The sequence below is a fragment of the Ceratotherium simum genome, chromosome 6 (assembly GCF_057802395.1).
Source record: "Ceratotherium simum simum isolate JZ-2026a chromosome 6, ASM5780239v1, whole genome shotgun sequence".
Taxonomy (NCBI): Eukaryota; Metazoa; Chordata; class Mammalia; order Perissodactyla; family Rhinocerotidae; genus Ceratotherium; species Ceratotherium simum.
Window position 1 is genome coordinate 40,903,606 of NC_141905.1, and position 23,476 is coordinate 40,927,081.

Here is a 23,476-nt window from a genome sequence, read left to right on the forward strand (position 1 = left end):
ACATAGACATTTTTATACCCAGATGAATAAAATGAGGCTTAGAGCTAAGTAACCTGCTCAAGGTCAAGTAAGAGAGCTGGGATTTGAACCCAGGTCTGTCTGGCTCCAAACTCATTCATTCAATAAATATTTATTGAATATTCACAAGGCGCTGGGGTATCTGGTACACTATACCATGTCAATATCCCTTCATCACCTATAGCTGGGTTGGGTAGTTCTCCACCCAAGCCTTCTTAACTCCTGTGACCACAGGGATCTACATAGTTGTTCACCAAAAATGTGAGGTGCACCATTTTCTGGCTTCATCCATACCACTTTCACATACATGATCCTCCCAGTCTATGTTCCCAACCACTGGCTGTAGGGAGAGGACTCAAGATCTAGAGAGTGCCAAATAAAAAGACTGAAGGAACTGAGGTTCCACAGTTGCGGGGTGAAGCAGAGCCCCAAGGACACATACCTGACCAGGAAAACCTGTGTGGCCTGTTGAATAGAGAGAAAATACTTATTGTGTGAAACCACTGAAGGGTGAGACTTTTTTAAAAGCAATTAGCCTATCTGACTAAGACAACCCCAAAGGGTATAATTCCAAGCCCAACCCAGGTCCATCCTTGAATCTTGTGTTCTGCTATACTGAACTACTTGCAAGCACGTCTTTCTCTCATCTATGAGCCTCTGCTCCTGTGGTCCCTCTGTGCCTCAGCTGGGTCCTCCAGAAAACAGATACTGAGATAGGAGTGCAAGCGGCTTATGGGGGTAATGCCTGTGAATGATAAAGGGAGACAAAGAACAATTGATCAAAGGAGGCTTTCAGACCACAATGCTGATCTGATACCTGTGAAAGAAAACAGGATTGGATAGGTAAGGCCTCAGATCTGACAAAGTTTTGGTCAACCCAATAGGAGCTCCAGAGCAAAGATTGCCTATTAGAGGAGTCCCGTGTTGGGCAGAAATGGTCAGACCCTAGTACTCTGGCTATGCTTAGTCTTTGACTGAGCTACCTGGAAAAAGCATGGCCTGGCTTCAAAAGCTGAGGCAGATCCTGAAGGTGCTGCAGCTGGACAGTCAGACAACTCACTCATTGCAGCTGAACAGTTAAGTTCTTTCTTGAACCAGTTGGTCCACTCACTGTTGCTGCACTCTTCCCATAAATATCTCTTCCCATAAATATCTCTTCTCTGTTGGGTACTCCTATTCATCCTTTAAATCTCTACCTAGGCATAAATTCCTCCAGGAAGCTTTTTCTGATCCCCAAATCCAGATTGGATGCTTTGGTAGGCAGAATAATTCCCCCCCACCAAAATGTCCATGTTCTAATCCCCAAAACCTATGAATATGTTAGGTTACATGGTAAAAGAGAATGAAGGTTGCAGATGGCATTAAGGTTGCTAATCAACTGAACTTGTGATGGGGAGATTATCTTGTAATATCCAGATAAGCCCAGTGTAATTAAAAGGGCCCTTAGAAGTGGAAGAAGGAGGAAGAAGAGAGAGACCTAGAATGATGTGATATGACAAAGATTTGACCACCACTGTAGGCTTTGAAGATGGCCTTCCATCAGCCAAAGAATGCGGGCAGCCTCTAGAAGCTAGAAAAGGCAAGAAAGTGCATGCTCTTCTAGAGCCTCCAGAAAGGAATGCAGCCCTGCTGACACCTTGACTTTTGCCCAGTGAGACCTATTTCAGACTTCTGACCTCCAGAAGTATAAGAAAATAAATTTGTGGTGTTTTAAGCCACTAATTTTGTGGTGATTTGTTACAGCAGCAATAAGAACCAATACAGGTGCCCACTTTATGCACCAAACAACCTGCGTTTCCATAATCATGGCATATTTCTGTGCCCTTATTTATAGCTCACAGAGCAGGTGTTTAATAAATATTGGTTGAATTATTCCAGCCTGCTCCATTCCTGACTATTTAACTATGAATATATCATGTTGGACATTGACAAAATGACTTCCAAAATCACTCCCATCTCTAGTTATCCCTGGTTTACAATCACATAAAAGAATTTTAATACTGTATTCTTTAAGGACCAATTCTGGGCACACAGCAGGTGATTAATAAATAGTTGCAGAATGAAAGAATGAATGGATGATCCATTGTTACAGAGCAGCCTTTACTTATTGTTTGCTTGTTTGCTTACTGTGACCAAAAAAAAAAGACCCAACCACAGTTAGTCTCAATAAACTAGAAGAGAATAGAAAACCCAAAGCAGAAGATCATGTCTCAAAAAATATCATTTTGGTTTCAGGATATCTTTTCACTCTCAGCAGATCCACATTTATTTCAGGATGACTATTGGGGTCATGCCCTTAAGATATAAGCTCCACATTATTTTTGATTTACTTCCTAGATTAAATTTAGGATAGATTGGTTTTTAAAAAAACATTTACAAACTGAGACCACTGATAGTGGCTTAGTCTCCTCTGTTGGCTGGGGGAAGGGGAGGGGATAAAGGAAAGACTGGGCAGGGATGAGTCAGGGGTTATTGGCTGCCAGCAGGCCAAACCTCACAGACCAGTGTGACTTTGAGGGGCATGTGGATATTTATTGTGTTTTGCCTGTCTAGTTTCCATTCATCCTTCGCCTGATATTAGTACCTCTACTTTCTATTTGAGAATTCCCCTTCCCCCGTATTCATCCTCACGAATGGAGGGGCTGTCCCACCCTCCAGCTGCAGTGGAGGTCCAGGATCCATAGCTCAGGCCAGTCAGCACATTCTGTTTCCCTGGCTCCAGTGATTAGCTCAAGCTTAGCTGCTTGACCCAAGTCAAGCCAATTAGATAATGGTCCACGATTTGGGGGGAACTGTTGGAAATAGAGATTCTTCTTTCCCTGGAATGTCTTAGAATTTAGGACTAATTTAGATCTGTTGACAACCATTTTCTCAGGACAAAAGGAAAGACTGAATAAAAATGGAGCTAATGGAGGGTAAAGCAGGGCTTAGCAATGGAGAATGCAATATTCCTAACTGAATTATTCAAGCCGTGGATCCTGCCTGCCTGAAGGCTATGCTACCTTGAACTTCTAAGTTAAATTAGCCAGTAAATTCCTGCTTTTGCTTAAGCAAGTTTCAGTTGTGTTTCTGTCACTTGAAAATCAAAAATTCTTGACTAATACAAGGAGTCATTACAGTCTTTCAGATCCATAAACTTAAAATTGAGATCTTTAGAAATGATCAGATACCAAGGAATTGACTCGCATTAACCAAATTTAAAAGAGACTGATGTATAATACAGAATACTCATTTAATAAACTTTTGCAAGTATCTAAAATATTCACATCTTCTACCTAGGGCGTTTATTTCCTAGAATTAGGTTACTTGAAAAGCCAAACCAGCCAACAAAAGGTTGCCTCAAGATTGGGAATCAGAACAAAGAAAGGTAGCTAATGCGGACCTATTTTGTCTAGATGAAGATGAAGTTTAATGATCCACGTTGCTACCCAAGAGAACATCTGAGTTTGAATCTACTAGGTTTAGGACATTTCTTCTCTGGGCAGCATTAGATAATCCTCAGACTTCCTTTTTATGTTTCAGATTGACTACCCCTCTTCTGTTCACAGAACCTAATCAATCTTGTTGACTCTTTCATTTCTCCAAACATTCAATTAGATTCCAATTCCAAAATTGCAATCACATTCTCTTTCTGCCTTCACAAATCTATCTCCTGATCACCTTGGTTGACATTACAGCTATTTTTGCACTTTCCAGACACACATTTGCAAGAAATTTCTTGGTTTGCACTCACAGGTGGCCGATTTCACCCACTGATGGTGACTTTTCATAGTTTAGCTCACAGAGGGCAACATGAGGAAAGGTACCTCATTATGGCCCAAAATACTGCCTATAAGGGGTAAGCTAACTAGGAGTAGAAGGGTGCTATACATTTGGGATGTCAACTTTCCAACATCTCATTTTTTTTAAATTGAGGTAAAATTCTTAATAGGGAAATATGTAGATCCTAAGCATATAATTCAGTGCATTTTGACAAGTGTGTACATCCATGTAGCCAACACTCAAGTCATGATATAGAACATGATATAATACCCTAGGAAGTTCACAGGGCCTCATTTTAATATCCAAATTTTCATAGAGTCCAAGCAATATTAGTTGTACTTCAGTATCCATTGATTGAGAAAATACATATTGACAGAAAATTATTACTAATTCAGTAGTGTTTGTACATAATTATTTGTGTTAATAATCACAAATGTATTGAAATATTTGAGTAATAGAAGAACTGTTGACATATATTTGAGATATCACTTATTTGGTGTTATGGACTGAGTGTTCATATCCCCCAAAATTCATATGTTGAAATTCCTTACCTCCAGTTTGATGGTATTAGGAGGGGCCTTTGGGAGGTAATTAGCTCCTGAGGATGGAACCTTTATGAATGGGATTAGTGCCCTCATAAAAGAGACCCTAGAGAGCTCTCTCTGCTCTCTGCCTTGTGAGGATACCACAAGAAGTCAGCACACTGCAACCTGAAAGAGGGCTCTCACCAGAACTCAACCATACTGGCACCCTGATCGTGGACTTCCAGCTTCCAGAACAGTGAGAAATGAATTTCTGTTGTTTACAAGCCACACAGTCTATGGTACTTTGTTATAGCAGCCCAAACTAAGATATTTGGTGAACAGATAAAGCTTAAAGTCCGTGAAGATTCAAATGCTTTTAGAAATAACCTTCCAACCACCTTCCCAGGCGTCTGCTTCTCACAGATCGATAGCTTCTCCTTTAACTATTCTAAAATGTGTATGGTCGTGAGCATTTGATTGAAAGTCAAAAGATACATGGCAGAGTACAGAAGGATTCCTAATATCGTCATGACCACTGGCATTTCACAGTGGGGTAAAAGTCAAGAGTATGATTGCTAAGATCCACCTCTGCCGCTTATTATGTAAACATGGGCAAAAAATTAATCCTTTAAAAATATCAGTTCTTTTCTTCTATTAAATTGGAATAATAACTTTTTATGAGGACCAAAAGAGATAATGTGTGAAAATCTTGAAAACTCTAGTTTTCATTCTTTTATTGCTACTCATTAATAAATATAGTATTTGAAGGGATATATTTTATTAAAGTATTCCATACATGGTTTTTTTACCTGGCAAGTCACATGCTAACTTATGTGAGTAGAGTGCCTTAGCATAGTGCAAAATGTTCCTTCTGTTCAAGAAAGGTTAATAGAATTTAGTCCCAATCAAAAAAAATCTCAGCTTCGTTACATTAGACTTTCACAATCTCAAACAAATAATCTTAGAACTGAACTATAATCTTAGAACTGGACTCTGTATTCCAGGAAGACAAATCTGAATTTTACAAAGTAGGAACAACAACAAAAAAGTAAGTGATTTACCCAAGTCAACACAAACCATTGCAGTAGGACGTGGACTCAAATTCCATTCTCCCAACTTCAGGGCTTTTTACTGCTACTTGTTAATAAATACACTATTTGAGGGGATATATTTTACTAAAGCATATATCACCAAACACACAAAAACTAAAACTTCTCAGGACCCTCTTTGATATGTACAATCATATCCCTACTTAAGAAAATATATATGTGTAAAATTGCCTGTCTGACGGTTTCCACCCTCCTGGTAGTTCTGTCTGAGGAGTATTTTAATTGCTCAAGAGACTAAAATATTCATTCTTGTTGCATCTCTATAATTCACTTGCAGCATAGAGTTTGTCCAGTGTTGGTTGGGCACCTAACAGCCTTAACAGGGCGTCCCAACTCTATAAGCTCTGCCATGACCATTCTCCACTTGTGAGGGAGTCTTTTAGAATCACAGCTGTGCTCCACCTCTGATGTCCAGGGGTTTAGTAACCACCTAACACACCATGGAGTCCACAGGGGAAATATTAAACTCAGTAATTTCAGAGTAACCAGAGCTGATAGCAGTTGAATCAACATGCCCAGTTAAGTCATAAAACATACCTTCAGTGGTACCTTAGGGAAAAAGAAATGTGGCTTTCTCTGTCTTCAAATCCATAAGGGTAGAAATGAGAGGGGGCAGAAACAGAAGCCAACTTTATATTTTCAGTATTTTATTCATCTCTGACTCTAAGGCTTAAAGAGCAGGCAGCAGAGTTGGTAATTAAGCTGAGATGGAAATGAACAGTGCTGCCAAGTTGGCCCCATTGTCATTTGATACTCTATAATACTTGTCAAAAGGCCACTGTAAAGTTCTGATGCCTCCTAGGTGAGGCAAATGTACTTTACATTAATCCCGGGAAGCCAAACAATATTGCCAGTAACTTGAAAGAAACTATGTTGGACAGACTCTACTACTAGAAGTACAATCAATAGCTACAATCTCAATGTCACTCATAGTCATTCTATTTGGAACTGCTTAAGATTATCAATAATAAAACTTACCAGACCCATTCATACAGTATATTTTTACCCAGGCTGTCAATATGGCAGCAGATTGCATCTATTGAAGCCTACAAATTACAAATTTAATTAAGCCCTAGGTAAGAGATTAAATTCTGATTCACATACCCTGTAAACAAATTCTGTCTAATAAAAGTAGCTTCCATTTGTTGAGCACCTATTTGTCAGACAATAAAAAATGTATCATGTGTAGCTCATTATTCACAAGAACTCTGCAAGGTTGGTGTTATCAGTAGCATAAAGCTGAGGAAACTGAGGCTCGGGGGCTAAGTAAAATTGCGCACAATTATGAACCTGTTAAGTAGTGGAGCAAGGATAGAACCCAAGTGTGGCAGTTCCCTAACCCTACCTTCTTTCAACCACGTGCAATAGCATTTGGGTATATGGTTCTATACCATTCACTCATCTCTCAAAGGCCACATGGCCCACCATTTCCATGGAGCCTTCTCTGAGTGTTCCTGTTACTGCACAAAATTGGGGTTCACTAGCCCAATGCACATAAATGGCCAATTAATTACAGCATCAGCCTTTGGGAAAAGAGATCAGCCTTCTTTAGCGAGATTGACCTGCAGGGAAACAGAGGGTGTGTGCCCTCAGATCTGTCTCTCAGATTCATGATTTGGGGCAAAATTTAAGAGGTTAGGGAGAACAGGCTGGCATGCAGAAACAGTGGTGGGACAGGTTTTGATTGGTGGGCTTCAAGCATTTATGGTAAGATTTTAAACATTTATGACAGGGTTCTAAACATTTATGATGGGTTCTAAACTTTTATGATAGGGTTCTAAGCATTTTTGATGAGATGGGGAAGGAATTTTAACACTAGCTCTTCCTGAAGGAGGGACCCCTCGCTTCTGGTAAGAGTCCAACTTGCAAGTTTTGGTTGTGTTCTGGTCCTTGGGTTCCGTGGGAAGGAGGATCTTTGGTTCCAAGTTCATTTCAGGTCAAGATTTCTTCTTTGGGGCATGCTCTGACTTTGCAGATTTTTGAAAGGCAATTCTTAATCACTCTATTGATAAGAGAGAGGGTCAGTTGAACTGGTTCTGCAGGGCCCGCAGTCACATTCCCTGCTATTTCCTAGAAAAATCATGGGTCTTAGAGACAGATAGATCTGGTTTGAGTACCTCAGCTCTGCCATTTGTTGATCATTTGGCCTTGGTAATTCATTTAACCTCTCTAAACCTCACTTTCCTTATTGTAAAATGAGAATAATAATACTACATCATGGGACTTTTCAGAGGATGAAGGGAGATGCCTGAGAAGCATGTATATAGTGTCTGGTACATGCTAGTGGCTAATGCTTATTGAGGATTTCTCAATAATGTTATTGTTGCTGTCACTGTTGTTTTTAGTTTCACCTAGTCACATGTAGTTTGATAACTACTTATTGATCCATTCTAATATTCAGTGACAGTGACTTTAACTTAAGCTATTTCATTAAGTTATTTATTCACTTATTTAACAGATATTTACTAGGTGCTTACTATGTTCCAGATATTATACTAGGGACAGGGGATTCAAGGTGAACAAAAGACACAGCTCCTGCCCTCAAAGAATTCAGAACCCAGTGGGGAAACCAGATGTCAAATACACGATAACAATTAAAGCAGTAAGTTCTCCATCAGCATATGTTAGGGTTTCTGTAGTATATTATAACCTAGTGTGTAGGACAGAAGTAAATAGACTCCACAGTCAAATGTACAAAAAAAAGATTTGAATTAGTTCAGCAGTAGAGTAGAAAGCTTCGTGGAGAAAAAAATCATTTAAACTCTATAAAGACTTTAATCTCAGGCTTTTTTTTACTTCTATGCAAAGATCACTGAAGAACAATTATCTTATTTGATTGTATATTAAGTAGCACAAGGAGACACATAAATCAAAGGAAAGCCATGTCCAATCAAGCTAAGGAAGCCAGTTTAATCTTTATCAATGGGTTGCAATATTGCCATTCCCTTTTTTCCCTTATATACGAATCTCTCTACTTGCTTTTTTGTCTAGGATGTTGGAATGATGTATGATGAAGGTTTCTTAAGTACTAGTGAGACTGAAGTAATTTACTACATGGTGTACCACAAACAGATTTAGAAATGTCGGTTTTAGATGCTATGATGCAATTCAAATTTTCCATGCAATGGATTAGATAGTAGCATGACTAAGTTGAAGGGCCAGTAAGCTAAAATGCCTCCTGTATGTTTCATAAACTGAAATATTAATAAAGTAGAAAATCAAAATGAAAGAAATTTAGGGTTTCTCATGTCTGCTTATTATAGACTCATTTCTGTGCGTCCAATTTCAGACAAAGAAAAGAGTTATAATGAAAAAGAACACAGCGGGGGAAACAAGAATGAAAAAAAGAATAGAAAAAGGGAATAGCAACAAAATCAAAGGGTCAGCATCAAAATACCCCATCTCCATAAAACAGTGCTTTTTATAGTCTTCCCTCTTAGCAGAATCCCCAGCTGAGCTACTGGGTTGCTCTAGCAGAAATTGGCAATCTTTGTATACTGCAGTGCATCACTCACTGTTTACTGCCAGTAGGAAAGAAAGCTAAAGTTTGCAGTTTAGAACATTCTAGTTTGAGATGACTTTTCCATGCTATCTGAGAGTCAAGTTTCCTGGGAGAACTACAGGGTCTCTGCTTCTCACCACCTTTTTTTAGACCTTCTCAGTATAGCTGAGAATGCCTTGTACCTAGAAGTCAGCTGATGTGCTAGAGGAAAAGTCCTTCTGCTCCACACTGAGAGGGTCTATAATGGAGTAAGGCTGTAGCAGTCCTGACATGGCAGAGTGGAGCTTTCTTGGAGTTGGAATGTGAAAAGAAACAATGCAAAGAGGATGGTAAATTCCATCAGAAGCTGAGGGACAACCCTGCATTAATCAGGTTTCTCTATGGAGCCAATGACAATATTCTAAGTCAAACATATAAGCAACAAGGAAAACTTGATTGGCTCACATAACCCACAGGTCAAAATCAGGGATACCTGGATCAGGTGTTCAAATACCATGGTTTGTTTTTTTTTTTTTTTTTTTTTTGTGGACTCTTTCTCCATTTGCTGGCCAGCTTTCTCCTTTGTTTCTTTATTCTTAGGCAGGTTCTCCCCAGTGATGGCAAAGGTGACCACAGCAGTACTAAACTGACTTCTAACCAGCTTCAAAACCTCATTCAGAGGAGTTCACTTCCTTCTCAGTAATTCCAGCAGCAGTTTTGAGAGCAGGTCTGCAGCAGTGGGCACGGACAATTCTCTAAAGGAAAACAGGGATTTTGTTACCAGAAGCAGGAGAGACGAAATTGGGGCAAGTAAAAACCAACAAAACAGCTTAACCGCCAAGCCCTTTGGATGATCCTTTTGATCACCAACTAGAAGCAGAAATTTCACACTCAGAGATATCCCTTTATTCTCCCCTGTGCACATTGACTCATAATCTGATTTTTCCTCAGGAAAATATCAAAGACATTATGATATACTAGGGTTCCTGAGTGCTGTGCTGTTTTGAAGCTTAGACAGAATACCAGTAGAAATGACAAGTTCTTCCTGTGAGTTTGCTGACACGGGGTGCTTGAACACCCACGCTAAATCAAGCAGCAGGCTTCCATAGCTCCAAGGTAAAGCAAGGATGTGTCAGCCAATTTCCTGACAGGAATTGATAGCTTTGGGTAGGGACCTCCTGCTTTTTTATCTCGTGGAAGTGCCTTCATATTTTTGACCTCTTTCATGTTTCTTCCTATTTTGCTAACCACGTGGGAACCATTATTATTTATATTAGTGATTCCCAACTGTTTTAAAAATGAGAACTCCTTTCAAACATAAGAGTTTATAAACGTCTCATGATAGTAGTTGCATCTCTTGCCCATATTGATATATTGACTAAACAAATACATAATATCAAATAAATTTAGTGAAATTAATATTATCAAAACAATTTATATCATATTGATTACAACAGCACTATTTACATGTGAAAAATGAATAGTGTATGTATAAGATATATTGTTTATTCAATCTGCATAGGGATGTATAGATCTCTTGTAATAATTCCATAAACTCTTTTTGTAATAGGGTCAAGAAATTGGGAACAGATGACTTAGAATGATCCTTTTTGTAGCACTGGTGTTTGTGTTAACTCTAAAGGCCCAGGCCTCCAAATGTAAGGTCAGAGTCCTACATTCAGCTTCCCTTAACCCTCTGTTTCCATTTTCTTAATAACTAGCTTAAACTCCAATTTCGATTGGAAGAGAACCGACCAGCAGTCAAGGGAGTTGACACAAGACTCACTACCAAGATGATGAGTTAACACAGATTCCAAACACTGAAAATCAAAGTGACTGACTCAAGACATGTACTCCAGGTTGAAGGCATCTGCCAAAAGAGAAAAACAGAAAGTGTTGATTAAGACCTGTCTTCCAAAGAATAGTGATGAATCTCATCAGAGGCATAGCATTTCACTTTCAATCAGGATACAAAGCTAGCAAAGAAACATTTATACCAAAAGAGAAATTGGCCCCAAAATTAGAAATTTAATGCAAAGATAATTTTTAGGTTGCCTGTTTGATGGTGGAGCTAACAACTGCATTTGGAGTTCATTACACGTGCTCTGTGTACCACTCATCACTCCCATGCTCTGATGAGCTCCTAATCTTCCTCCTAAATCCTCCCTCCAACCTCACAGATGAGGCACCGTGGAGATGAGTGAACTGCTCAGAGGGAATACACTCAAGATAATAACCCTGGGCCACAGAATTTCCCCTGATCTTTTGAGAAGAAAATAGTAAATAGTAAAAAAATAAATAAATAAATAACAGAAATTTAAAATTTTAATTGCCTCCCCAAATCACAAGCATTTATAGTTGGGAAGTTGCAGTATTAATCTGTAGACAAATGTTCAACATTTGGTAACCAGTATGTTAATGCAGATCTGGGTCCAAAATGGTACATTCAGCTAAAAAATTGTGTAAAAAAGAAAAAAATTTTAAAAAATGGGGTTAAATTGTATTTCTTATATATAAAAAAGTGTCATTGTGTTTAAATGATTTCTTTATTCTCAGTATAACCTCAGCCATTGGGGGTTACTAATCCCTAAAGTTGTGATGGTTAACAACAGGGGCTTTAGAAGGAGACAGACCAAGAGATCCTAGTTCTGCCGTTAACCAGCCATGTAACCTTGGCCAAGTCACTCAACCTCTCTCAACTACAGTTTCCTTGTTTGTACAGTGCTATTACAAATTTGTAAGATAATATAAGTTATTATGACACAATTAGTGTAAAAACACTTAGCAAAATGAGTGGAACATGTTAACTACTAATAAAGTGTGCTCTTATTGTGGATTGTGATAGGGACAGGGTATCATAACTATAATCTTAGCAATAATTTGAGACTCCCACTCCTACCTCAGCTAATAAGAGAATTTGTCTCAGATTCTTCCCTTTCCCTTGCCTTGTTCTCACCCTAAGAGAATTTTGCCAAACTAGTTCCTAACCTTTTTGTAAGAATAAGCATAACCACATTAAACAAAACAAAAGACAGAAAAAACAAAAACAGAGAAGCTGAGCAGACACACAAAATGAAGAGATGCAATAGTGCAATTGTGGACACTCAGTCATTACTGTCACTACCCCAATCCCAAAACTAGCCTTAGCCAGGTTGGGAAAAGGTGACTAGAGAAGGCAGAATAATACAGCCATTCCTTGGACATCAGATGCCTTCTATGAGAGTGAAGTGCACAAGTAATCACTGGCACCAGTGGCACCATCATTTTCAACAGATACAGTTGAGATTTTTCTTTGGAAACATGCATCAGGTCACATGCATCTTCTTTATGGATCTGTTCCAGGTAATTACACTCTTTTGCTCAGGACAAAACATCACCTGTTAGAGAGCTTTGGGTACTATTGAACACCTTAAATTCGCATAATGACCAATATGATAGCAGGGGTAAAAGGAAGAAGAGATCACTTTCATACATTTCAAATACACAACTGAACAATCAACACAATTTAAATGTTTCAAACATTTAAATCATTCCTGCCCTGATTTATCCTTCAAATAGCAGACTCAAAACCGGTGGTTATTACATCAACCTCTAAATCACTCTTGTATAATCAATTAACCTCATCACATTAGATATTCAAACAGTTTCCACCAATGGACAATTTTAATATCACCAGTGCAATTTATTTGCAATTACCAGCCTCACTAATGGCCTCCTGAAACTAATGCTTAAGGAAGTATGGGAAAGTTTCCTGTGTTGTCTCAGAGCTATATACATTTTCTACACAGCAGCAAAATGATTTGATGTTATTACATATTAAGTCTTGGAGATTTTGTCTTCCCATATAAAATGTGCAAGTCAAACAACCCAAACCACCCCATTCTACACAGGAAACTTCACGTACCCACTCTGTTTTCCAAGCAAATCAGAAGATCTATGCAGGCTCCTAACACCAAGGACTTTGTTGTGTTTGTTGCAAATAAGTCAGTGGGTAATCATAAAATATTTCTTGGCAGTAACTAAATCAAGAAAGATCAGTGATGGCTGGCCTAAGCCAGCTATAAATTTTATGGCAATTTTTTAATGAGTCAAAGAAAGGGAGCTTATCAGCATTTTGTCTTTCAGGGTCAAATGAAAGAAAGTAGGAGAGAGACAGAGAAAGAAATCTAGGGTACTTGGTATTTGGGAGAGGAAGAGGGAAAAGAGTGAGTAAAAGAAGAGAAAATAAAAGCCAAACAGAAGCCAAGTAGCTTGAGGCTTATACAGCTTTTAGCTTAAGGACAGAAAGTTTCAATTTGATTTTGTCCTCGAGGGAAGCCTGCAGAAAGATTTCTGTGCCAATGTGACCTTGGCGAAAATAAAGAAGGATCACAGCTTTGGCATTTGGGTTGAAATATAGGGGAGAAAAGTGGGAGAGAGGTGAGAAATAGATTGGCTAGGAACAGCAGCTAGAAGAGAAACCAGACGCCAAAGATAATAACCAGAGCCAGGTCCTGATTATTGTGACACATAGTATTTTGACCAATCCTGAGCACTATGGGACCTCCTCTGGAAACTGGTTTGAAAATGTTTTTGGTAACAGAGGCCCTTTGACAATTTGATGGAGAAAGTTGGCATTTCCATTAGGGACTATGAAAATTTATTCTGATTCCATAAGAACCCAAACAAACCAAAGAAGAATTGAGGCTCAATGTTCCAAATTAAATTAGACATTTCATTAATCCACTTAAAGGTCATTGGCCAACTGTAAGTCCAGAATGGTGATTTTTGAGGGAAAAGAAGTAGGGTAGGGAGCAAATGCCCTGACAACCTGGCCTTCATTTCAGCTGTAAAGACAAAGCCAGGAGGATGGGAGCCTTGACAAAGGAATGATGCAGATACTAGGGCTGATATGTGTCTTTGGTGAGTCTACGTAGCAAGAACTCTGCCTGGCATCAAGCATTTCAGTTAGCTTGGCCTTTGATGCTCTGTTCCTTATGACATCGCCACTAGCTTTTACCTGTGTTCTCACAGCTGTTTCTCATCTCTGGCTTTTGCCTTTAGTGATGCCTTTAACTTTGTGATCTAAGATCTTGCCTTGTCACTTTCATTGTCTTTAAAAAAGGAGGTCACAGAAACCTTGTCTTTTCTAAAAGAAATATTTTTTAATCCACAAACACATCTCTGTTACCTATGGGGCCCTTTCTGAGTTTCCCATGATAAGCCAAGGAGAAAAAAAGTCAGAAAACCTTAAGGAAGCCCAGAGTTCCATTTTCTTCTTAAATTAAGTATCCATAAAATAATGGAGACTGATTTCCTACAGGAACAAGGACTCCAATAATATTTAACTGCAGTGTCTTGGGTCAGTCAAAGAGAAGAGTGTTCAAAATAGTGACGAAGTTGGCTAAGGATGGGGTAATGCACATACTAAGCTATTATTTTTCCAGAGCTGTGAAGGCAAGAGAAGACTTCAGAGCTATTGTAAAATTGTTAATGTTATAAGTAAGGCAAAACTTAGGAGAAATTTTTTAAAAACGTAAATCCTTATTATTTAGCACCTGAGAATTTTCTGCTTAACAAAAAGAGAAAAAAAGAAAAAGAAGAAAGCAAAGACAAGAAATAGCTAAGAGACAGACAATTCAAGTAGTTTATTGTAATGAACAGCAATCAACTTCCACAAAGAAAACATCATAAAGATATAATTGGACACAGCAAATACTTGATGTAAGAATTCTAATTTCAGAGTTTAGTTGCTTGAATCCAAATTCCCACAATTCAAGTATCCTATGAAGAAATTCTTCCCTCTGAGTCAGACCCCAAGCCAGCCATATTGTTTCTGCTTCAGGTTTTCTTTCTATCCGTTTGTCAAACAATGAAAAAGAATCACTGGAGTAGGAGCTAGAGGCTTTAGGATCCTGCCCTACATCTTGAACTAGCTGTTAACAAATGTACTGAGTTACATTTTTTAGTAAAAGTTAACCGGATGGACTTCTGAAGGGACATCCTTAGACTAATTGCTTAACTCCAGGCCAGCTTCAGGGTGTGTAACCTAAGCAGTTGCAAGAAGGGCCCCACATTTCAAAGGACCCTGCACTTGGTTTAATGCTTTGCTGTCATCGTCTTGAAATTCTTAAATTTTTAACAAGGGAGTCCGCCTTTTCATTTTGCACTGGGTCCTACAAATTATGTGGCTGATTCTGCCTTAACACTGCCCAGCCTCTGTTTCCTTATTTGTAAAGTCAGGATTGGAAAATTTCCAGCATTGTTTCAGCCCCAGAGTGTGATGACACAAATGCTTCAGGATCAGGATCGTCTGGCATTTAGGGAGCACAATGCAACAATGGCTATGAGGAGATTTTTCTGGGATTCCATTTCCACGACATATTCTCATCCTCTAAATTGGCCACTATTCCCAGATGATAGAAACCGCAGGATTTAAGACGTTAGGAAGTTATCTTACTCCTTCTTTCTCCTCCCAATGACCAACCTCTCATTACAGTGCCACCAACCAGTTACGTATTGCCACGAGAATGCCACAAGCAAACCACCCCAAAACTGAGAGGCTTAGAACAATATCCATTATTATTGCTCCCAAATCACAGTTGGCTGGCTGCTTCTGCTGATCTTGGTCAGGACTGGCTGGATATTTCTCTGGTTACAGACGAGGACACAGAGAGGGAAAGAATTGGAACCACTTTTGCAATAAATCTGCCACACTCACATGAATCAGAAGTTCTACTTGCTGTAAATACTCCACCCCAACAACATATCATTGTGTGACCCTAAGCAAATCACTCGGGCTCTCCCTCCATTGCCTCATCTGTATAAATGAGGGCATCCAGCTGGATTACCGCTAAAGCCTCTTCTGCTCTGACATCCTCATAATCTACAGACCTCTTTATTTCCACTTCAATCATGGTTTCCAACCTCCCCTTCCTCCTCTGCACCAGAGACCCAGCTCTACATCCTATAGGGCATATAGCCACAGATTGATCAAAGTGATTGGTTTAACTACTTTGATCACTACAGCTTTGTCAGGCCCTGAAAACATAACTCTAAATACAGGAGTTCAGAAAAGTTCTCAGCCATGCCAGAAATCTTCTTGCTATGTTGGAAAGGGCAGTTGGAAAGGTGAATCCTCCAGTTCCAATGTCTATGGCTCTGTGGCTCCTTTATCTCTATAAAGCAGAATCTTTTTTCATTAGAATGCTCTCTGCGCACACTACCCTCACCCTCCCACCAGACTGCATCAAGCTCTCATGGCGCAAGCCAAAACGCACTGGCACGGCTCACTGCAGACCTTTGAGCCGGGGCAGCGTTCTTGCAAATAAATGAGAGGGACAGTGTGTTCTCATTGCAAGCTTGCAAGGCCCTCTCAGCTTTATGCTTGCCGATTTTCATGGCTTTTGAAAGACATAACCATAAAATTTCACTCCAGAATTAATTCTGGCCAGTCAGATCTTTGCCCATGCTGGACAGTTTTAATTTATCAAAGTGACTACACAATAGTTTAATTTTTTTTCCTTGTTGGGATGCCCCTTTGCTCTTCCTAACTCACAATACAGCTCCTTCTCTCAGTAAGCTCTCTGATAAGACTCCGTATGAATCTAGATCTTGTTTTATTTTTCTAAAAAAATCATTAAAGCACAGGAACTAGTCCTACAAAGATTTGTAATCCTAATGTACGGGGCCAGCAAATGCACCACAAAGATGGATCGGAGTGCTGCCTGCGGCTTGCCGGGCACGTGCAGTGGCTGCTTCTTCGGCTGGTTCAGAGAATGGGAGCTAAATTTGGTTCGCATTATTGTTTTTAAACTGCAAACTGCTTCTTATGCTGCCAGATATGGCTTCGTTTGTGCATTCATTTGTGTTTCACTGCCTCCAAAATAAACCTGTCTCTTCAAATCAGGAAATCTTTCACTAAGCCAAAAAAAAAAAAAAAAATGAAGGGTGATGATAGAAGTCCAGCTAGTCTGTCTTTCACATGATGACATGCCTATTTCCTCTTCAGTGGTTTTTGTCATCTTGCTGAATGTGTCCGTGTTGGCATTAGGTTGGAGCAATACAGGAGTTCTTTGGTCGACCTTCAAGGTGGCTTTTGAAGGTCACTGATGTTTGCTCGTTGGTCACCTTGCATACCCTTCAGTCAATGTGGTCTTTTTCTCTATGAGGTCTAGTATTTTGTTTCTCCAATAATTAAACAAGAAAATAGAATCTCTAAAGCTCCTGGATCAGGGCCTCTTAGGATGAATGGGTAGGGAAGGTAGGGGGTGGGGTGGCAGTTTGGCCTAGCGTCAAACCGACAAAAGTCCTCATATTTCCACTTTTTGTCTATGAATTAGGTTATATATACAATCATTGAAATACAGAATTGGAAGCAAGCGTTAATCTTATTCCTGTTCTGCTTCTAATGTACATTAATGTTTATAAAACTAAAAATTATCTTTAAAATAGCATACACTTATGGTGTATTTGTTATGGTAAAAGTTTTAATTTATTCAAGAGAATATTTGTAATATACTGTAAACTTTGTCACCTTAATTTGACTTGTGTTTACTTTTTAAATAAACCTGGAGACTCAAATATTAGAAGTTGCTGAAGCTTCTCTTAACATCTGAGAGGCCCTGCTTTAAACAAATCACTTTTGTTTCTCTGTGCATTACTAACCTTTTCTAAAGAAAACCACGGAGCAGCAGAGGTTCACATGTTTGCTGTGGGGGTTGGGATGGCCGCTAAATCAGGTAAAATATAATCAAGGGCTTAAGTCCTAGAGAGTAGTTGACATGGTCATCTACGAGTGAAAGAACAAGGCTGAGGACAAACCATCTAGAAATGGGAGCTTCTCAGCTGCCTCTGGATTCCCTTCCTCAGCTCACCTTTGCTTTCAGGATGTTGCACCAATGTCTTGGCTTGGCACACGAGGCACTCCACCACCTGGCCCCTGACTACCGTCCAGTTCTTTCTCCCTCTACTCTTCCACCCAGAGCCTTTGCTTTGGCCATATCACAAGACTTAAAACAATCTTAATGATGCTGTTGAACACCTCAGGCCTTCACACACGCCATTCCTCCTGCTTGAACTACCTCATCCCCCCACTCCCCATAACCACTTATTTATTGTGGAAACTCTTATCTCCCCTTCACCAATCAGCCTGCATCTTATATCTCTGGGCTCAGAAAGAACCCCAGGAATATTTCTATCAATTATTAAATTATAATCTTTGCTTTACCTGCCCTCTTCTTGAGGGAGATGCTGTATTTTAGTCATTATTTTGTCCCATTTATAGCACAAGGCATTGTGCGTGACAGATTCAATAATGAATAAATGCATGAATAAACAAAGTGGACAAGAAGCATGTTAGAAATGCAGAATCTTGGGCCCCACCCCAGAGCTACCACATCAGAATCTGCATTCTATCAAGATCCCCAGAGGATTCCATTGCACATTAAAGTTTGATAAACACTGATCCACTTTGCCATGATCTCTCACTTCTGTAACATCTGAAGCATTGATTGTCCAATGCTCTGGGTTTGGTAATTATTAATGTACCTGCCCTGCACTGTGCTTAGCTGATACATGTGAGTGTGTGATTGTGCATGTATGTGTTTGTGTATGCTCACACACTTCCATTCTGCTCACCCAGGAGACATACAGGGACTCTGTCACTATTCCTCTCAGCACTCAGCACTGGGCTGTCCCCAGAGTAGGTGCTAGGTACAAATTTATGCAAAATAGGTCTTGTAAAATTGTATCATGCATGTCTCTACAACAAAACAGCCAATGTCAAACTAAATCTGAGACTACTGGGAAGGAGATGAAGGTGAATTACCTTGCCTCTAGTAAGCATTAAGTGAAATATGAATTCTTAGTAAACGCTACTGATAGCTCTCTCCAACTTGGTCCTCAGCTTCACCCACTGTCCTTGAAGGGACATCAGGCAGTCCATTAGGATCAGATTTCCTCATTCACATTCTATATTTAACTTTTCTCAGTCTTGGCATGCCTCGTGATTTAGTACTTTTGGTTACTGCTCAACAACTCATATTCTTCCTTGAGACACTCAGGAAATGCTTGTCTACCTCATTCCCTGAGTTGTTCATACTTCACAATTTAATCATTTCAGGCACTAATGCGAGTAAAGGTAACTGTTAGTTTATTGCTCACTGCACTGGGTAGACCACAACACCTGTGCACACTGTCTGACCAGTGAGGAGCAAAAGAAGCAAGCTAAATTAAGCGGGAAACATTTTTGACCTCCCTGGAAAAAGATTCCCTAGGAAGATAAAATCTGCTACCAAAGCAATGGGCAAAAGAGGTGTTGGAGAGAGGGATAGACGTGGGAAAAGAACACTAGCTTTTATTGAGATTCTACTGGTGTGAAGTACTGTACTTGGCACTTTATGTACATTATCTCATTTAACCTCATCAACCTAACGAGGTAGGAATCATAACCCTGATTTTTTTTTTTTAATTTTTTGTTTATTGCAGTAACATTGGTTTATAACATTGTAAAAATTTCAGGTGTACATCATTGTACTTCTATTTCTGCATAGATTACATCATGTTCACCACCAAAATACTAATTACAACCCATCACCACACACATGTACTGAATTATCCCTTTCACCCTCCTCCCTCCCCCCTTCCCCTCTGGTAACCACCAATCCAATCTCTGTCCCTATGTGTTTGTTTATTGTTGTTATTATCTACTACCTAATGAAGGAAATCATGCGGTATTTGACCTTCTCCCTCTGACTTATTTCACTTTGCATTATACCCTCAATGTCCATCCATGATGTCACAAATGGCTGGATTTCATCATTTCTTATGGCTGAGTAGTATTCCATTGTGTATATATACCACAGCTTCTTTATCCATTCGTCACTTGATGGGCACTTAGGTTGCTTCCAAGTCTTGGCTATTGTGAATAACGCTGCAATGAACACATGGGTGCATGTACCTTTACAAATTGGTGTTTTCAAGTTCTTTGGATAAATACCCAGCAGTGGGATGGCTGGATCATATGGTAGTTCTATCCTTGATTTTTTGAGGAATCTTCATACTGTTTTCCATAGTGGCTGCACCAGTTTGCACTCCCACCAGCAGTGTATGAGAGTTCCCTTCTCTCCACATCCTCTCCAACACATGTTGTTTCCTGTCTTGTTAATTATAGCCATTCTGACGGGCGTCAGGTGATATCTCATTGTAGTTTTGATTTGCATTTCTCTGATAGTTAATGATTTTGAACATCTTTTCATGTGTCTGTTGGCCATCTGTATATCTTCTTTGGAGAAATGTCTGTTCAGGTCCTTTGCCCATTTTTTAATTGGGTTGGTAGTTTTTTTGTTGGTAAGATGCATGAGTTCTTTATATATTTTGGAGATTAAGCCCTTATCAGAAGTATGGTTTGCAAATATCTTCTCCCAATTGTTAGGTTGTCTTTTCGTTTTGTTGATGGTTTCCTTTGCTGTGCAGAAGCTTTTTAGTTTGATGTAGTCCCATTGGTTTATTTTTTCTATTGTTTCTCTTGCCCGGTCAGACGTGGTGTTTGAGAAGATGTTGCTAAGACCGATGTCGAAGAGCGTACTGCCTATGTTTTCTTCTAGAAGTTTCACAGTTTCAGGTCTTACATTCAAGTCTTTAATCCATTTGGAGTTAATTTTTGTGTATGGTGTAAGGTAAGGGTCTACTTTCATTTTTTTGCATATGGTTATCCAGTTTTCCCAACACCATTTGTTGAAGAGACTTTCTTTTCCCCGTTGTATGTTCTTGGCTCCTTTGTCAAAGATTAGCTGTCCATAGATGTGTGGGTTTATTTCTGGGCTTTCGATTCTATTCCATTGATCTGTGTGTCTGTTTTTGTGCCAGTACCATGCTGTTTTGGTTACTACAGCTTTGTAGTATATTTTGAAATCAGGGAGTGTGATACCTCCAGCTTTGTTCTTTTTTCTCAGGATTCCTTTAGCTATTTGGGGTCTTTTGTTGTTCCATATAAATTTTAGGATTCTTTGTTCTATTTCTGTGAAAAATGTTGTTGGAACTTTGATAGGGATTGCATTGAATCTATAGATGGCTTTAGGAAGTATGGACATCTTAACTATGTTAATTCTTCCAATCCAAGAGCACCGAATATCTTTCCATTTCTTTGTGTCTTCTTCAATTTCTTTCAGAAATGTTTTATAGTTTTCGGTGTACAGATTTTTCACCTTTTTGGTTAAGTTTATTCCTAGGTATTTTATTCTTTTTGTTGCAATTGTAAATGGGATGGTATTCTTAATTTCTCTTTCTGCTACTTCGTTGTTAGTGTACAAAAATGCAACTGATTTTTGTATGTTGATTTTGTATCCTGCAACTTTACCATATTCGTTTATTACTTCTAAAAGTTTTCTGGTGGATTCTTTGGGGTTTTCTATATATAAAATCATGTCATCTGCAAATAGTGACAGTTTCACTTCTTCCTTTCCAATTTGGATCCCTTTTATTTCTTTCTCTTGCCTGATTGCTCTGGCTAGGACTTCCAGTACTATGTTAAATAGGAGTGGTGACAGTGGGCATCCTTGTCTGGTTCCTGTTCTTAGAGGGATTCATAACCCTGATTTTACCAACAAGAAAGACAAGGCTCCTAGGTATTCTCAGATTCACACCACTAGTCATGGGGCTTGGTTTTGAACCACTTTTTCTTCTTTTTAAAAAATGTTTAATTGTGGTAAAAAACACATAACATAAAATTTACCATCTTAGCCATTTTTAAGTGTACAATTCAGTAGTGTTAAGTATATTCACATTGTTGTACAACAGATCTCTAGAACTTTTTCATTGAACTCTAGAACTCTACACCCATTGAACACCATCTCCACCTCTCTCCTCCCCCCACCATTTCTTTTTATAAACTAGTCAAAGGTGGTATTTTGCTCATTTTTTCCTCCTATTATATCCTGCTTCCATTTTCTCTCCCTTTTTGTGATACCATATACTTTAAGTTGCCCTGGTGTATCCCAAGGTCTCAGGATGTTACCTTTCCTATAGAGTCTATGAAGCAAGCAACAAGGAATGGACTGCCAATGGAAGAAAATCGGGAGATTATTTGGTTCTTGTAATGCTGGAAATGTACCTGTATACTTTGCCTGTGTTAAGGGAAGCTCTCAGCATAGGCCATTATTTCATTGAAAAATCAATCATGCCTGTCCAAGATTCTCACTTTGCCATCCAGCTGCATTCCTGTGGCCAGGTTTCCAGCACTGCAGCCTCATGACAGCATCCTTCCAAAGCCCCAAACATACACATGCCCAATCCGGGAAACTGCCTGGTGGTCATGCCCACTAGTGATGCTTTCTGTCCCTGGTACCAGACACGGACTCCTGAAGATGAGACAGAATGAGAAGGTACTGTGGCCCAGGGTGCAGGTTTGCACATCTTTGAATTTGGCACAGTGAATTGTCTTTGTCTTGTATGATTTTTGTATAATTCTATTTAAATGAGTTCTGTATTAGATATTCAAGGAAAGGAAAACATTTACACTGATATATTAGAAAGCAGTGAGGACCCAGAGAGAGCAGTTAGGAAATGCCAAGAGGAGCAGCAGACATCCCCCAGAGCCTACTGTCTCCAGAGTGTTGGGTCACCAGTGGATGCATCATGCAGTGGTGGGCTCATGCTGGGCAGATCGCATCCCCAGGCTCCAGCCTGTGGGAACACACAGTGTCATTTCTCTCTGGATTTCATGTCACCAAAGATAATGGAGTCACTTCTTTCAGATCCTGCAGTGCCATTGTTTGATCTTGGTGAGAGCAGGAGCTTCTTTTCATAGTTCCAAAGCCTTGATGGGATGCTAAAGTAGGCAGACCTGGTTTAAATCCACCTCTACAACTAATAGCTCAATGACCTTGAGTGAGTGACATATCTTTTCTGTGTATAGGTTTATTAAATGAGATAAATTAGATGAAGCACATATATTTCCTGACTTGGTTAATAAATGTTAGCTGTTATTTTAATTGTCTTACTATTTCCATTTCTAATAAGATAGCCCGGGCTAGAACTTAGATCCTCTGATATTCTCTGAAAGTGGTCTGCAAATTACAGCCTGTGTGCCAAATCTGGCCCACCACCTGTTTTATAAATCAAGTTTTATTGGAACACATACATGCTCATATGTTGATACATATAGTCTGTGGCTGCTTTCGTGCTACAAAAATTCTACAAATCCTATAAAAATTCTGCTACAATGGCAGAATTGAGGAGCTGTGTGACAGAGGTTGTACGGCCCATAAAATCCTAAATGTTTACTATCTGGCCCTTCACAGAAAAAGTTTGCCTACACTGAAAGGTTAAAGGATGTTCTAGAATAAGGTCAGCATAGCAGCAGAAGTAAATTCTAAGGACAGAGAGTTGACATTATGAGGATTTAGAAATGACCTAGACTTGGGAGTGAAAAGACAAGGATTCAAGTTTCATCTCTACCCTCCCTAGCTAAATAACATTGGGCAAATTATTGCAACCTGAGCTTAAATTTCCTTCTCTGAAAAATGAGATAAGAATACCCACATTGCATATTGGTAGTGAGGATTAAATTAAACAACTTACATTCAAGTCCTGTATAAACATTC

General features: G+C 39.3%; 1 long non-coding RNA gene across 2 annotated transcripts in view; it reads right to left on the reverse strand.

Annotated features, from left to right (window-relative positions):
* Window positions 1-8,198: 8,198 nt before the first annotated feature.
* LOC147916849 (uncharacterized) overlaps window positions 8,199-23,476 on the reverse strand; it is a 53,485-nt gene continuing 38,207 nt past the window's right edge. For both annotated transcript variants that reach the window (XR_015552568.1, XR_015552567.1), the window contains 2 exons: window positions 10,681-10,764; window positions 8,199-9,649 (listed from right to left, as the gene is read on the reverse strand). This is a non-coding gene — a long non-coding RNA (uncharacterized LOC147916849). The remainder of the gene's footprint in view (window positions 9,650-10,680; window positions 10,765-23,476) is intronic.